Source organism: Dermacentor variabilis, chromosome 7, assembly GCF_050947875.1.
Source record: "Dermacentor variabilis isolate Ectoservices chromosome 7, ASM5094787v1, whole genome shotgun sequence".
NCBI lineage: Eukaryota > Metazoa > Arthropoda > Arachnida > Ixodida > Ixodidae > Dermacentor > Dermacentor variabilis.
This window is the reverse complement of record NC_134574.1, coordinates 111,788,377-111,802,708: the sequence shown is the minus strand read 5'-3', so window position 1 is coordinate 111,802,708 and position 14,332 is coordinate 111,788,377. Positions and strand designations below refer to the sequence as shown.

Below are 14,332 nucleotides of genomic sequence, written 5' to 3'. Positions count from 1 at the left end.
CAGATCTGGTGTCGGTGTCGGCCTCGACGAATTTGTCCTTGAGCGAGAATTTCCCTAAGTGTTTAGCTATACGTATATTGAAAGCGTTGGTATCTGATCTCCAGGCTATATTGCCCCACCATTCTATCATTATAGTAGGACATACCGTGTTTTATATTGTAGGCAAAGTTCTTCAACGGGACTTCGAGAATGACAGCCCACAAGAAATGTGACGAAAAAGAAAACACTGACAGCACATAACTTATACGTTGAATCTTCTCGGAGATAAATATTACAATTTTGAGACAATAACCGGAGAATGAAAGTTATCTAGCTTTTTCTGGCGCGGCTGTGCCCAACCTACCTGTTCAGACATTAAAGAGGCCGCATTTCCAAGAGAAAACTCGCCTTTGCGCATAGCCTCCGCCCCAGCGTTTTCCGATAAACATGATGGTTACATAAACTGCAGTTACCGGGAAGTGTGAGAAAGTCAAAGATCGTTGAATGTTCTCGCGTTTTACTCCTAAATGTGAAGCCTAAGCATCCTGGAAATTTTATTACGTCAATATTGATACATCTCTACAATCTTATTTTTTTCCTCCGGACATCTCCATCTGTATTGTACTACTGCCTATGCGATTGCTACATGGCCTTCTACAATCTGTAATAACATGCAACTGCAATGTAATGAGCGCACGTATTAGGCAGCGCGCATCTCACATCACAGGGCAGTATTTTTGCATACATCTCGCTAAAAGTTTTTTTCTTTCTTCTTTAACTGCATTTTACAGCTATCTGCGCAACTGCTCCATGGTGTTCTTCCTGATGCAATGACTTCCAAATGCAATGCAAACTTTGCACACCTCGACGCTACATGGTGGGCATGTCCCACCGCGTGTCTCCTCGCGCGCTAGGACGCGTTTTTTTTTTCGCATTGTTCCTAGAAAGCGCTGGCGTGGCACCGTGGCTAGGCTGACTCACAGGCAGAGGGCCCAGGTTCGATGTCGGAGGGTACTGCATATATTTTATGGCATTCCTGGCTAGAGCTGCTACCGACATTGGATACCGGCTGCGGAGGGGGCTACTGACGCCAACACCAACCGAAAGGGCTATTGGAATGAGTCCATTGAGAAGTTAACAGGAAAAAATCAAAGTTCATTGAACGCATTCAGTCTATTGTTTTTCTTTTTTTTTCTACCCGTCATTTATCTGTTGAGTGGCCATACACGCGACCTAATTCTAATATGTCCCTCGCATATAGCGCGCTGAATTGTAAAAGATATTATTACGATATTATCGGGAGATACCCAAGAGTAGAACCGCGGCGAGAACGACGTCGAAGTGGGTCTGTGCCCTTAGCGCGAGCGCGAATGTCGGCCTGGTGCTCTGGCTCCAGTCCAATGTAAATAGCCTGTAAATAACCTCTTCCGCCTGTGTCTTTCTACACGTAACATTCTGGTGCATGTGCTGGGTGGGTGGAGGTGCTATTATAATCGCGATCATCGAGACGTCTTTTAGATATTCATGTAACATGACCTGGTAGGTCACAAAAAGCACGTTATCTTTCTATACATAAATTTGCCTACGTGAACTTGAACTGCACTTGCTCTATAACGCAGAAGGGGGCTTACGAACAAAACTTCTTGAGTTGAAATCACGTATTCAACGCTAAACGACGCTACCGCCGCTATTCTATTCAGGACACCAGAAGAGATCAGGGAAGGAAGGACAATAGGATGTGGTTTTATTACTTCATTCTTGCCTAAATTGCCCAATTTACCGCTAAAAATCATAATCCAACTCTACCTTTGTGTATCTAGCTTCAGAAGAAAAACTTAATGATGTCACATATATTGTGGGCAATAAAAAAAATTCGGAAGAACCAATTTCATGAGCATTTTCTCAATATAGCCAGACAACCAATTGCGGCAATCGAAACAATCCATCTTACAAGGCGTGCACTGCAGCAGCATTCTGCTTTCGAGCTTCCATCAAAGCTATCGCAGTCATCTAGGACTGTCGCCGCGATGCATCCACGTGGGCTCCGAAATGTGTGGCACCTCGGTGCATGCGAACGCTGAGAAACGCGTCGTGTGGCAACCGGGGTCCTTTATCGCACTTCTGTTTGGATATGCAGAGCTATCTAGTTGCGCTGCCGGGAAACTCGCGCATCTCCGCATCGAGACGCGCCTGGGTGGGCGTTTGCAAACGCTGAGCATTATGCCCTTATTTGCCGCACACTGTGCGACACATGCTCCGTGAGCCGAGTTGGCGAGATGCTCATTGAACAGGAACACACAGTGCATTCATGGCGCTACTCACAAAAGCGTTGACGGGAAAGACGTGCCTTGAGATGCGGCAAATACCCAGTGCATATCTGGCACAGCCTGCTGAAGCGCCGTCTTACTTTGCTTAGGGTGCCCTAGTTACGTGGGTTTGAGTCTATCATCAGCGGAAAATTAGAGAAAAACAAAATTTCGCCGCTGTAGCGCGCCAAATTCCAAGCGGCATATACCTAACTACCCAAGTTGGCATCAAGACAATCATAGACAGTTGCACGGACACTCTGGAGCATAATGGGTGACCTAAGTTGGCATCAAAGTGGTTCCTTGAAGACCGCCATAGACAGGGCGGTGGCAAGTAACCAGTCCTCCAAGTAGGCTTCATAGAGTTGCTTCAAAAAGCGGATTCTATCGAGTCGCGCATCAACGGTCACTAATGTCGGCGTGAAAGAGCTTCGTGGAAGAGCGACAATCATGTACACATTTTCCAGAATTGTTTCAAATTGTACATGGTGAACGATTGGTTTGAAATCTTCTTCCCTCAGCACAGCAACCTCGTGCACTATAAGTTAAACCAGAAACCCAGTGACCCAGTTGAACGAGAAGACAGACACCAACATACGAAGACATATAGATACTTGGCTCCTGGAATGTGCGTACAGTACCCTAAGATTTTAACGGATTATAGGAATTCTTTGTCGAATATAGTGTTTTAGCCTGGGCCATCACACTTGATTGTCCAACTACCACAAATTCTATATCAGCGAAACAACCCTTTGGTTATAAACGTACCCCAGCTAGCGCGATACTTTTTCGAGGTGAAGTCACGGCAAGCATTGCCTTCTGGTCTACAGGTAACAATTTGCAGGGGCTGTCACTCCCTAATGATTCATGAAGCCTTTATCCCTGCAAGCAGTGCAATAGCTTGCAGAAGCTTTCACCAGCTCTTTCGATTTGTATTCAGGTAGCAATAACATTGGAATAAACAAATATACTGTTGTCGCAGGAAATTCCATTATTACTGGAGAATCTGCCATAATGCGGATTTGGTTGCACACTTGCATCGGGATTCTCCGAAACAAAGTACAACTTTTTGATCGTGTTGACTTGCTCGTTGGAGTGGACAGACTTCGGAAAATACAGAGAGCTTCAACAACTCGATTCAACTTTTTTTTACCTCGAGGTTTTACGCTCCGGCAATACCAAAGGTTTCTTCAGAAGAAGGTAATGCAATTTCTCGATGTGCATACATATACTACAAAACATGACATATTCTACGCGAATTTACTGTCCCGAACGTTCCATAATTTTATGCTCACAGCTAGAAACGTAATTTTCTCAGAGGTTTCCTCGCATCAGCTCATTCACTTTTTTAGTCTCTGCGGTGATGTACCTTAAGAGCAGAAACTGCGTCGGTGTTTTCTTTGTGCCACCGACATCAGACGCAACTGGTACCGACACAACAAGCATTAGCACGTCTCAATTACGCGAGTCTGACTATGATGACAACGCCCATAAGCCCACAATAGTGGAGTTCGTTTTATATTAACGTGCTTGCAGCTGGGCAAAATAAACATTTGCATAAATGAGTGGCCGATAAAATTTATTACTTAAAATACACTGAGATGTCCTTCGCCTTAATAAATGCACAGATCGTCTACTACATATGACACAATGTGTCATATGTATTCATTAGACATGCCGAAACGTACACATATGTCATGTCTGTACGTTTCGGAATGTCTAATGAATTTTAAAATAATAAACAGACGTATTGAAGACATTCACTGCACAATTTAGCATCTGTACAAAAGTAAGCCTCCATACGAAAGCCACATAAGTAACAATATATTCTTATTAACTATTTGGCTACTCGCGCAGTAAACAAAATTTGGCGTCCAATAGTCTATTTAAAGTATTACAAGTATTATTATTATTATTATTATTATTATTATTATTATTATTATTATTATTATTATTATTATTATTATTGTGTACGTTTATTGCACGTAGGTAGTACCTAGGAATAATTCGTCGACACAAAAACAAAGATTGCTTTTGCATGTTACATTCTTCTGCGCACTGTGACCATTTCCTGGTTTATCCTCACCGAATACGTTATGCTACGGTTGTGCACCTCTGGAGCAGGAATCCTAGTTAGATGTATACTAATTCTTGGGAAAGCTATCTGCGTTGATTAAGACGTAAAATAAGAGTATTCTTTGTCCGTGTGCATTACGCTTCGTTGTGTGTGATCACATCGACACGCTTATATACTGATTCACCGAAAGCCAGTAACGCACTTGAGGGTTGTTACAGTAAAGCGCGATTTTTTAATGTGAATAGATATAACCGTGATTTTCTGAAGACATATCACCACTATTTAGTCATCCCGTAAATTTGTTTCCATATATACATCAGTGCTTTCATTCTTAAGAGCCACAGATTACCTATAAGTTGTCAGGAATATAATTCAGGGGTTTGTAGTAGAACAGTGAAATAGTGATCGGAATGCTGGAATGAGCTTTTTCAGTACCTGCCAAAGTCATGAAAGTAATCGTGCAATAATTACTGCTGAAACCAATCAGGATCTAGTGTACAATGAAGATAAACCTATTTGATATATAACATGCGTGGTCAGAAAAATAATGCCCCAAATATTAGCCATGTCTTGACAAACTAAATAGGAGCTACGTGGTAACCTGTCTTTGTGAGTCCAGTAGTAACTATCCTGGCTACCAAAGCATGAACTATGGTCTTTAGTATAATAAAAGAGGCAACGATTTGAAGTTTCTTGCTGATCCCTCGCAAACATCGGAGAGTCCTTATGATCATGATGGACTTACCGTTGGCAGCTGTGGCGGCTTACGATGATTACCGCCTCCCATAGACAGACCAATGAGGCTCAGCGCGAAAGCAAAAGTGTTGACACTGTGAGCCATGGCTGAACTCTACAACCTAACTGTGTGGTTTTCCTAGCTTTACAGAGCGTATTTATAGTCCTGTTCCTCAGTCACTGCAAGAGCATTAATATTCATAATAAATCGAAAAAAACATTTAAAACGCCGTGGAACCCATCTGCGTCATCATTTCTCGCTGTATTTGTTGTTCATTTTTGCTTTCACCAACAATTGACATAGGTTTCCAAAATCAATCCTAGAACTTTGACAAGGCCACTGCTCTTTTTCACTTGTTTTGACTTTGCGACAGTTCGCAAAAGGTTAACAAACGTATGTGCTCGAGCTTTTCTCCTACCATCAAACCAAGGGACGTCATTCATGCGCATATTCACAAATTTACCGTAGGTTTATTCCTAACGAACACGTCAATATTAGCATGCGCAATTCTTAGACAGGCTTTAAATTTGGAATACGTATTTTTTGTCTCCTATCGTGTTAGACTAAAGGCGTACAGATTGTCTTAATGTGAGGTAAAATTCTCCACTAATACTCGGTTTTCCACTTTTCTGTGACTGCGCGAACAGGAAATTCTCGCTTTCTAGGAATAGAGATGCAGTATGGAAAAAATATCTAGCGTATATACGCCGAGTTCGATGCACATGGCAATGTTACTTGTTTCAATAGGTTTCAATAGGAGACAAATTTTAGGATCTGGAACATTATTTAGAACAAGCCCAATGTGCCGAGGAGGAGGAGGAGGAAAGAACTTTATTGTATGCCCTTCGAGTTGGTGGGGAGGGCCAAAGGTCCCGCCTAGGTGACAGCCAGGATTTCTTGGGCCCTGGCGGCATCCTCGGCGCGCTGGACGGCCCATAGTTGATCCTCGAGGGCAGGGCTGAGCAGCGCGGCTTCCCAGCACGTGCGAAGGCAGCTGCTAGAGGCCGCGCTTTCTTTATTGTTATTTATCCCTCGGCATTACCATAATATATGCTCCAAAGTGGCTTTGGATTCACATGTTTTGCATTTGACCTTAGGATATACATCCGGATATATGATGTGCAAGAGCGCAGGATTCAGATACGTCCTAGTTTGTAACTGCCGCCATGCGACAGACTGCATTTTTGTCAATTTTGCGTGAGGTCGCGGGAATATGCGCCTCTGTAACCTATGAGGTTTCGTAATGTCATTGTATGTTGGCGTTCTGTCCTCCCACTCCCACTCGTTTACCGCACCGTCACGTCCGGAAGGCGTCGGGGTGTCATTTGCGACTGCGGCTCAGTCCGTAAGCTCTCAAGCTGCGTCGCGTGCCCCCTCGTTGTTGCCGTCCTCCGCGAGGGTGTGAGCGGGTGTCCAAGTGATGTATCTTTCTTTTGTAATTTTGGCCTCCTGCAAGAAGAATGCGTAGTGCCTCCGGGGAGATTCGGCCGTTGGCAAAGTTTCTTATTGCCGTCTGAGAGTCGCTAACTGTCACGGTTGCGTTAGTCTGAGCTACTTCGAGCGCTATGTCTACTTCTTCAGCTATTTCGTTACTAGTGGTGCGTATCGTCGCGCTCGAAGTTACCGTTTCTCCCTATCGATTACAGCTGCCGTAAGCCCCCGTCTGCAACTGTATCGAGCCGCGTCTACGAACACTGTGTCCTTGTCGCTGCCGAATTTCTTCTGTATTTGCTTCGCTCTGTTCTCTCTTCTGTCCTTATTGTGTTCTGGGAGCATGTTCTTTGGTATGGGAGGTATTACCAATCTTTCCTTCGTCTCTCTCGGTATGTCCACCTTGACACCGTGCTGTGTGTGGTAACCTATGTTTATTCTCTCTTGGATGTGTCTGCCTGCTCTAGTCTTAGAGAGGCGATCATATTGTGCCGTACTTTGCGCTTCAATGAGCTCGTCTATCGTGTTGTGTAGGCCTAATTGCAGCAACTTGTCCGTGCTGGTGCTGATCGGTAGCCCTATGGCTAGTTTGTATATTTTCCGAATGAGGCTTTCTAGTTTGATCTTTTCCGCGACCTGGCATTTTAAGTACGGCGCTACGTATACTATTCTACTTATTACGGAGGCCTGTATTAACCTGATCGTATTTTTCTCTTTCATCGCGTTATGTTTATTTGTTATCCTTCTGATTAGCCTCATGATTTGCGCTACAGTTCTCTTCAGTTTTCCGAGGGTTTATCCGTTGTTGCCCTTGGCTTCAATGAGGAGCCCCAATACCCTGATCCTATCGACCTTGGGTATGCGTTTCCCATCGGCCGTCTTTAACTGTATCTCCTCTCTATGGGTGAGATCTTCCTTGTAGTTGCCTGGTTTGCGACCTCTACGAGTCGGTCTGTACAACAACAACTCCGATTTCTCTGCCGAGCACGTTAACCCTGTCCCCTCTAGATATTTTTCGATTGTATCGACCGCTGTTTGAAGCATTTGTTCTATCTGCCCGTCACTTACGTTTCTCACCCATAGGGTGATATCGTCAACGTATAAGGTATGATTTAGACCCTCGATTTCTTGTAGCTTGGCTGGCAGCCCGATTAGCGCCAGATTGAATAGCATCGGTGATCTATCATAGATAGATCTATCATCTAGATCTATCTAGCATCTGTGACCTATCTCGATCTCCTCCGAATCTAGTTCCGCTATCGTGATCTTTGCCTTTCTGCCCGTTAGAAAATTGCGTACATAATCGTGCGTCCCAGTCCCAGTCCTAGTTCGCCTACTGTATCTAGTATCGTTGAATGTGTTACGTTATGGAAGGCCTTTTTTAGGTCAAACCAGAGAATTGCCTTTGTCGATCTGCCCGAATCGTCTATGATCTGATGTTTTAGTTGTAACAGAGGGTCTTGCGCTGAGAGGTTTCTCCTGAATCCTATCATCGTGGGCGGGAGCGCGTCGCAGCCTTCGAGGTAGGTGGTTATCCTCGCTAGGACCACGTGCTCCATTAGTTTCCCCATGCAAGAAGTGAGAGATATGGGTCTCAAGTTCTTAATTTGCAGTCGCTTGCCCGGTTTAGGTATTAATGCGATTTGTGCCATCTTCCATTGCTGCTGAATCTGCCCTGCGTCTCAGCATTCGTTAATATATTCGGTTAAGTTTGCTATAGACTCATCGTCCAAGTTCCTTAGCGTTTTATTCGTTACACCGTCTAGTCCGGGTGCCGACTTGGTATTGAGTTTCTGTAGGGCTGCCCTGACCTCTGACTCGGCGATTTTGCTGTCTAATTCGTCATTAACCTGCCCTGTGTAGTCAGGGTGCATAACGGGCAGCGCTTGAGAAATGTATCTTTTCTCGATTTCCTTGAGGAAGTCCTGCTCTGTCGCTCGGTACGTTTGTATTAGCCGATTATATTTTGCCTATGTGCCGACTTTGTCCTGTCTAAGTCTAACAAATATCGAAGGATGTTCCGCGTTTTTATCATTCCTATCTGACTGTTCATGTTGTTGCATTTTTCCTCACACTGTTGTTTGCATAGCTGCTGGGCATATTGTTCTATGTCTCTGTTCAATTTGGCTATATTTCTACGAAGCGTACGGTTGTGTTTTTGTTTTTTCCATCTCTGTTGCGACCCTGCCTTAGCTTCCCACATGTGTAGAAGCTTACTGTCTACGTTCTCTAAATGCGCCTCCGTCGGGACCGTTTTTGTAGCTGCCGCCACATCTCCCTTAATTTTTCGGTCCATTCCTCAATACCTTGTATCGTGTCGTCGGCCTCCTCCCTTATTTTCCTGAATTTGTCCCAGTCGACAATCTTAAGTGGTCTACCCTTTGCCTTGCGCGGTCCTGCCCTTACCGTTATTTCTAGTATACTGTGATCGCTCCCAAAGCCGTGTTGCGTATTTGTCCACTGCGTGTCCCGTATGTTCTTGGTGGATGTTAAATCTGGCGTAGTATCCGCGCAAACACTGGTGCCTATTCTCGTGGGAACTGATGGGTCGGTCACGAGGGTCAAGCCTTCCTGTTGCGCGTCTAGCCATAGGTTCCTGCCTTATTGAGCTTCGATTTTGTAACCACATGCCGCGTGTTGGGCGTTAAAATCGCCTCCGATCACTACCGCTCCGTTGTCTGCTATGGCTAGGGTTTTTTAAAGAGCGATCGAAATTTATGGTGTCTGCACTTTGGACTGCTAAAAATATTTAATACAAAGAGGCTGTCCTTCGTTTTCCGCATGGGTATGAGTTCTAAAATAATGTGATCGATTGACTTAACTTCCGTGTCATGTTGAACGACCGAGTGATTTCGCTTTAACAACGTCGTTAGCGCCTTCGTCTCCCCTTCGGCAGTACCAAAGCACTTGTAACCCTACAGTTTTGCCAGCCCATTTGTTTCCTCCATCATTATAATATCCGGGTTTTCTTTGTCTTTAAGGTGTTGTTGCAAAATGTATCGTTTTCGATCGTATCCTCTACAATTCCATTTCCAAATCGTGTATCTGTTTCGGCTGTCCATGGCGGCGTTACAGGTTCTACAATCCCTCGACGTTCACCGGGGGCCTAGTGTACGGCTTAATGGCCGTCTTAACCGGTCCCTCCCTACTTGTTTGCGGTCCCCATATTGCTAGTTTTACTTCGAAGTCAGCATCATTTGTTGCACTTGCTGTAGCATCGCCTTTCCTAGCGCCTCCATCTTTGCCTCTATCTTTGCCTCAAGCTTCACTTCCAGTTGTTCTAGTTTAGTTTCAAATTTGGTTTCGTTCTGTTTGATGCTGGTTTCGATTTTCTGTTGAAATTCATCCTGTCTTCCTTGTAGCTTCGTGGCTGGCTTGGGTTTCATTACTCCGGTTTCAATCGGAGCGTTCTCGGTTTTACGTTTAATGGCGGCGAGGGCTACGTCTTCCTCTTGCTGTCTCTTTTTCCTCCATTATGACTCGCGAGGTTTACTCGTTGCGTGGCTCTTCTCCGCTATTCAAACGGTCGTTCTCGTCCCTGAGTTTTAATTTCATCCATAAACGCAACATTGCTCTGCCTGATCTGCGCCAATTCTTTCTCTAGCGTCTTAACTCTATTTTGAAAAGCAGCCTCTGCCTCCGCACGCGCCCCGGATGCCGCGTCCGCCCAGCTCACCTGCAAGGGTCCCGCGGCGCCCCCCCTCCCCCTTTGACGTTGCTCTTTCCTTTTGGGCTTTGGGATCCTCCTCCCCCCTGTGCTCTGGGAGATTCGGTATGACTGGTCTTGGGTCTGGATCTCGATCTGCACCGCGATCTCGATCTGGTTCTGTTCGACGTCGAGCGGCCCCTTTCCCTTGCCTGGAGCTTGGGGAAATCTTCTAGTGCAGACCCGTCCCTTGTCCGATGTTCCGACCACTGTCTCCAGTCTTCCAGTCCTGCCCTGTACAGTCTTTCAGCTTCCCTTTCGTCGTACATCGCTTCTTCTTCCTCTCGCCTGACTCGCTCCCAGCGGCGCCTCCTTACCAAGTACGGTAACTTGTATCTGGCATTATATCGGCGATCCGCCATAGGGTGGTCATTGCCGCAGAGCTGGCACTTCACTTCGCACTCGTGGTCCTGTGGCGGGTTCTCCATTCCGCAGCCTCTGCATATCCTGCTGTTTGGATTCGGGCAGACATCGGCCCTTTGTCCGAGACGTCCGCACTGGTGGCATATGTCTATATTGGTATGCGAAAATTACGCTCTCATTATGAGAACACGCTGCAGTGCGAGGTTTCGGGTTCATTTTGCTCCCATCGGTTCTTTACCGCGAGCAGGGGCCGTATACCGTAAACCTATTCCAATCTGCTGACGTCAAATTCACGTAGCCGCCGAGGCATGCATCTGGCGGTCACCTGCAGGGTTGTCTGAACAAACCAATCATACGCTCCTCCTGTTCCTAACAGGTCACTATTGTTTGCTTGAAAAACGAATAACATTGGCTGCACTGAGCGACTTGTCTTAGCTAATCGGCTCACAAGAGGTAAGGTGCATGCTCAACAAAAGAGGGATTCGATAGGGCCGAGCCGCTGCACTGATCATGAATAACCGGATGAAAAAGGTACCGGCGTCTGCAATTGGTGCGCTTTCCCTCCCTTAGTTTGCGGTGGCTGGTAGAAAATCACGGCGGCAGGTAACGGAAGCTTCAGGATGAGACTACAACGGATCCTCAATAAAGAAGCGTTGGTAGAACGAGAACGTAAACGTGCCGAAAGTGCTAGAAAACGTTACAAGGCCACGCAAAATGTTTTATTACACGCAAATAAACCCATGCGAGTAGCCAGTGCCGGAGCAATCGGCGGCTGCCATCTTCTATTCCTTTCAGAACGGGGCAGCCTGCGGCCATTCACAAGAAAATTCAGTTTTGTTCGGCATAATAATGCATTTTTAACGCGTTCACGTCACTTTGACGCGGTAAGTTCTTGCGGTTTTGCGACGTCGCGTGGGAGGCAGGTGAAGTGGATGCAGCCAGAAAACTTTTGACCAATAGCCGAGGGCTAATGGCAAAAAGGCGTCGAAACAGAAATAACTATTTTGTTTCGTTCCGTCAAATTGTGCACAATCAGTTTGTACGCGTGATATTAGATGGGGAGCTATCTCGGTTTTCGTTGCGTCGCGTGACAGACAGCGGAAGTGGGGGTGGTCCAAAAAAGTTTTTGACCAATTGCGGTTGGCTGATTGCAGAATTAAATAGAAAAGTTTGGAATAGTTTTACGTTATAGCGCCGCAGAACGCACGGCACACGAGGCCTATTGCCTTGACTGGGGCGGCCGCTAACGAATCCGCGACCGCAAGCTCAGCACCCGACACTACAGCCGCCGGGATAGCAGGGCAAACAAGAAGCTACCGTCGCTCAAAGGAAGTTGATGTGCAATTCGTACTTGTGTTACCCATAGGCAACGAGGAGGGACATAAGATCGACTATACGTCTTTCAAAACCAAGATGCGACAAAACGCAGGAACGCGTGCACATATCTCATTTTGGTAAAGAAGTTTCGTTGAATTATACACGGCCGCTTCAAAATTCCTGGATTTTTCTTCCAGCACTAAGCTTTGCTGCATGAAGACTTGGGTCTCGGGTCGACTTGTATACTGCTTAAAATCACGCATGCCATTTTCGCGTCACCACTCGTCACTTGTGCCTAGCAAGCCATTTACGTCATATTCCGCAAAGAGCCGCATTTTTCAATACGAATTTCTCGTTTGTATCTTCAAGCGTGCCTTCTCAAGACATGTTTAGGGTGTGTAAATTTGCTGTTTGGTTGCCCATCATGTTATTAGCAACTATCGACACACGACAGCCGACGCAGCTGGCGGAAACGACGGACAGTGCCGTTACTGCTCTGTGGAGGTGCGGCACGCCGTGAAATCTGTGCCTGTTCATTCTTCTGCGCGCGTACGATTTTTCGTTATATTTTTGTTCACTTTACGGACGTTAGCCAGCGCCGAGCCCACTACGAAACCACGCATACGGCTCATTATTACATGTTCGTCTGGTAAACAGCTTCGCTGTAATATAAGTATATCGGAAGAGCAAGATTTTCAATACATTCCTACAGTCAAGATGTGCAGAAGCGTAGGCGAAATTCACAGAAGCTCAAAATAGGCTCAATGTGGAGCTTCGTTACGCTAAGTCAACCTCATTTAAAAATATTTTTACCGGTCAGTTCAAATAAATATTCTTGTGAGGCCTATAGTACAGCAAATAAAATTTGAGGCCATGAAAGTAGAAATGCATCTTCTCACCAAACAAAGGATAAACAAACAAATATTTTATACACTGGTGAAACTGCTGGATACGTTATAATAAATATTTTGTTGGTAATATTGCTCCCACTAAATACACACTGTTTGTGGTAAATAGGTACATATCTTAACAGAAGGTATGCAGGATCCCCCCATGGATGAAATAGCTGTACGAGATGTTTTTCTTAAAAATAAATTATGGTGTTTTACGTGCCAGGGCCAATTTCTTTAACATCCACCTAAATCTAAGTCCTCGGTTGTTTCACATTTTGACTCTTTGAAATGCTGCCGCCGTGGCGGGGATTCGAGCCCGCGACCTCGTGCTTAGTAGCCGAATACCATGGCCACTAAGCAATGAGGGCACGTCCACGTATTTCTTTTCTTTTTGCTCACTAATGAATAGCAGAGCTGCAGATAGACAACCTGCAGAGAACGCCAATAAAAGGTGTCCTTGATTACATTGTGCCAGCAAAATATTCAGCGTTGTCACAGAGTTTGGTGAATACCGAAACGCAATGAGAATATCAAGAGTTTCTTCAGCATCAAGGCGGAAACGAAAATGCACCGAAAAATTTACCATTAATATCATTTCTATCTTATGTCATTTCATTACTGTAGCGCTCTTCAATAAAGCATACTAATAATAATATTTGGGGTTTTACGTGCCAAAACCACTTTCTGATTATGAGGCACGCCGTAGTGGAGGACTCCGGAAATTTTGACCACCTGGGGTTCTTTAACGTGCACCTAAATCTAAGCACACGGGTGTTTTCGCATTTCGCCCCCATCGAAATGCGGCCGCCGTGGCCGGGATTCGATCCCGCGACCTCGTGCTCAGCAGCCCAACACCATAGCCACTGAGCAACCACGGCGGGTATAAAGCATACTAAACAAACTGGTTTATTGTGGGTGAACTTGTGCCCGCAAGCTCACTACTAAAGCAGTCACATAAATTATAAGAAGAGTTAGCAGGAGCCTATGTAGCAGTGAACCGCGTCTCTACGCCGAACACACTTTTCACGTACCTCGAATGTCAGGAGCCACGCCGTGACTTCTTATTGGTCGGGATACTCGGGTGCTGCCGTGTGCGCGGGCACGGGAGACACGCGCTGTATCGCCAAGCGCGAGGCGTTGCTTGCGCTCTTCTAATCGCGATGCTATGAGTAATGCCTAGGGGCTTTAGCAATGAGCCGATTCGAAGGGTACCTCACCGGAGTGCTTGTAATTGGCATGCGGATAGCTATCTGCGGCAATAGGAGTAAACATCTTTTTTGTCGGAGAATTTATTCTTTATTTCCCATTCTCGAGAGTGTTGAATAAAGGGGCTAAAGGAATGAATCACTGTTATTTATTTATTCAATTTACACTGCAGGCCCCACAGAACATTTCGTAGCGGGGCTGCAGAAGAATGACAATAATTAAGGCAAAACTGCACAGTAGGACAAACAAACAAATGTGTACATATCAAAAAAGGAACACTGCTAAATATTGACAAAGGTATACAAAGTAAAGGGAATG

The 14,332-nt window shown here is 45.5% G+C and overlaps 1 protein-coding gene across 1 annotated transcript in view; it reads right to left on the bottom strand.

Annotated features, from left to right (window-relative positions):
• The window catches only part of LOC142588789 (uncharacterized), an 81,649-nt gene extending 67,753 nt beyond the window's left edge, over window positions 1-13,896 (bottom strand). The window contains exon 1 of the mRNA XM_075700608.1: window positions 13,840-13,896. The gene's annotated coding sequence lies outside the window, so the exon portion shown is untranslated. The remainder of the gene's footprint in view (window positions 1-13,839) is intronic.
• Window positions 13,897-14,332: the final 436 nt, after the last annotated feature.